This window comes from Hordeum vulgare, chromosome 4H (assembly GCF_904849725.1).
Source record: "Hordeum vulgare subsp. vulgare chromosome 4H, MorexV3_pseudomolecules_assembly, whole genome shotgun sequence".
Lineage (NCBI taxonomy): Eukaryota > Viridiplantae > Streptophyta > Magnoliopsida > Poales > Poaceae > Hordeum > Hordeum vulgare.
Genome location: NC_058521.1, coordinates 81,946,541 through 81,949,172, shown reverse-complemented (window position 1 = coordinate 81,949,172; position 2,632 = coordinate 81,946,541). Strand labels below are relative to the sequence as shown.

The window sequence follows — 2,632 nt, the reverse complement described above, 5'->3', positions numbered from 1 at the left end:
AAATATGTAAATCATACAAATCAAAATTTGTTTTGGTAAATGAAAACAATAGGCTCACCAAGGTTGTGTCGGTGACGGGGCGATCGACGGCGGTGAGGAAGGGGACAAGGCGCGCGACACTTAAAAAAACCACAAATCATAATTAAATTTGAGCTCAAATTGCATATGTATACATAACAAATGATGAACTCTCTCTAGCTTAGGCATTTCATCAAACACCTAGCTAGCACAACAAAAATGAAATGAGCAAGAAAACGAGCAAAACTTGCAATGCCGGAAGAGGGAATGTTGATGCTAACCGTAGGACCGATGGGTGCCAACAATCTTGACAAATGGTGGAGAAAAATGAGGATGGATTAGAGCTCCCAAGAGGAAGGAGAGAGCAAAAATGGAGTTGAGCTCGAGCTGGAAAAAATGTAGCTGAGCTCGGGGTGGAATATAAGGGAGGGCTTTAGGACCGGTTTGTGTTAAAAACCGGTGCTAAAGGGCCTGACAGCGGGGCCCCGCAGTTGCTGCAAAAATGAGAAAACCTTTAGCACCGGTTTGTGATACAAACCGGTTTTAAAGGGTCTGTCCACTGGGGCCCCCTCCCTGCAGCAAACGGTCCAAAAACCTTTAGGACCGGTTTGTGTTACAAACCGGTCCTAAAGGCCTTGCGGCCATTTGCTGCAGGGAGGGGGCCCAGCGGACAGACCCTTTAGAACCGGTTTATATCCAATCCGGGTCCAATGTGGTTGGCTCAATGCCCTGTTTTCTACTAGTGTAGCCTCCACACACCGCGCGAACCCACTCCGACCTCATTACGCCATGAGCCGTGTAGATCTCGCGCATTGCAGACCCAGGAGCTCCCAATGCAACCACCTAGCAGATCCGCGTAGGGGACGCCGTTAGCGAACCTCCCGCCCCTGCAACAGCCTCTCGTCGCACGCCGTCCAGTGCCGCCACACGAGCACGCAGCCTCATGCCGCCATGGCCTTGCCCCATGCAACCGTCGCAGCAATCTCTCTCCGTGCGCCTCGCAAGCTGGCTGAAACGAAAGGGCCCCACTGCCACCTTCATAGAAGCCGGTGCGGACTTTGCCGTCCGCTCCTCTAGGATTTCCGGTGTCGCAAGGGAGGGCGATGCGGGAGACGGGAGAGTTTTTTTTTAGCACGCCCATGATCACCACAATCGAGGGATATATTGCATGTACGAATACCATTATTGTACACACTTCAACTTGAAAGCAGTTTGAGCTCAGGCTCGGACACACCTAAACGCGTCGAATATGATTACCATGGTTCGCTGTGATCCCCTGTCGGACTCGGTTGACTCTTCCCGTCTCGGCTTTGCGCGCCAGTTCGCGATACTCATATATACTACCTCTCTATTAAGGAAACCACAATTAAGGAAATCACGTAGCAAAAGCGAACGACTGATCGTCGTTTTAGACATCGAATCGAGTATACGAAGGAGCGCGCGCTGTGTACGTAGGTTGCATGCATGGCAGCTCTCGACACGATCCACGAGCACAATGAGCGTGACGTCGAGGCAGGACACGCTACGCCGCCGTCATCGCTCGTCGCGGGCAAGGCCGGGGCAACTCGGCGGGAACGCGGCCACCGGCGCAACAGCTACCGCCGGGTCGCCTGCGTCGCCCTTCTCGTCGTGGCAACCGTCGCCGTCGCCCTGGCGGTGGTCCTCGGGGCTCTCTACGTGGCCCTCGACCCGAAGATGCCCCTCTACTCGGTGCACGCGCTCAACGTGACGGCCTTCGGCATGGACGACGACATGACCGCGCGCGCGTGGTTCGACGCGGCGGTCCGGTTCGAGAACCCGAACCGGGCATCGGCATCTCGTACGAGGAGGGGTCCAGCCTCGCGGTGTGGTACGGCGGGTACCGGCTGTCCGAGGGCGCGCTGCCGGCGTTCTACCAGGGGCACGGCGACGCCGCGGTCGTCCACGTCGCCATGAGCGAGGCGCGGCTGGGTGGCACGGGGGTGGTGGAGGCCATGCGGCACGTGAACGGGGCCGGCGGCGAGCTGCCGCTGGTGTTTCGCGGCGAGGTGCCGGTGCGGGTGAAGGTTGGGCCGGTGACGACCGGCAAGGTGACGCCCCGGGTCCGGTGTGACCTGGTGCTGGACAGGCTGAGCACCGAGGGCGGGATCGGGGTCAAGAGAATGAGCTGCAACTTGAAGTTATGGTGATCCGGGGCTTAGAGCATACAATGAGTAATGTACTCCCTCCCTTCCATAATATAAGTTTTTTTAGAGATTCCACTAGAGAACTACATACGGATGAATGTAGTCCAGTGGTGAAATCGCTTAAAATACTTATATTTAGGAACGGAGGAAGTAGGAGTATATAATAACCTTTCTTTTTAAAATGTTTCTATTTATAATAACTAGCGGAGTTACCCGTGCATTTGCGTGGCTAGAATTTCATATTAATATAAATGTTGCTTCGAATTCAAAACATTACGCGCTGTTGATAACTTTATCTAAAAGTAGTAATGAGTCTACTATAGAAAATCATGACCATATTCTAAACTTAGAAATACAATTAATAACTCCCAAACGGAGTCCGTCTGATTCCAATTGCTTCTTTTCGAAACTTCCAATATATATTGTTTTCGCATCCCATTTATGTAGTT

At 53.1% G+C, this 2,632-nt stretch overlaps 1 pseudogene; it reads left to right on the top strand.

The window, feature by feature from the left end:
* The first annotated feature begins 1,482 nt into the window (after positions 1-1,482).
* Positions 1,483-2,186, top strand: LOC123450297 (annotated as a pseudogene).
* The last annotated feature ends 446 nt before the right edge of the window (positions 2,187-2,632 follow it).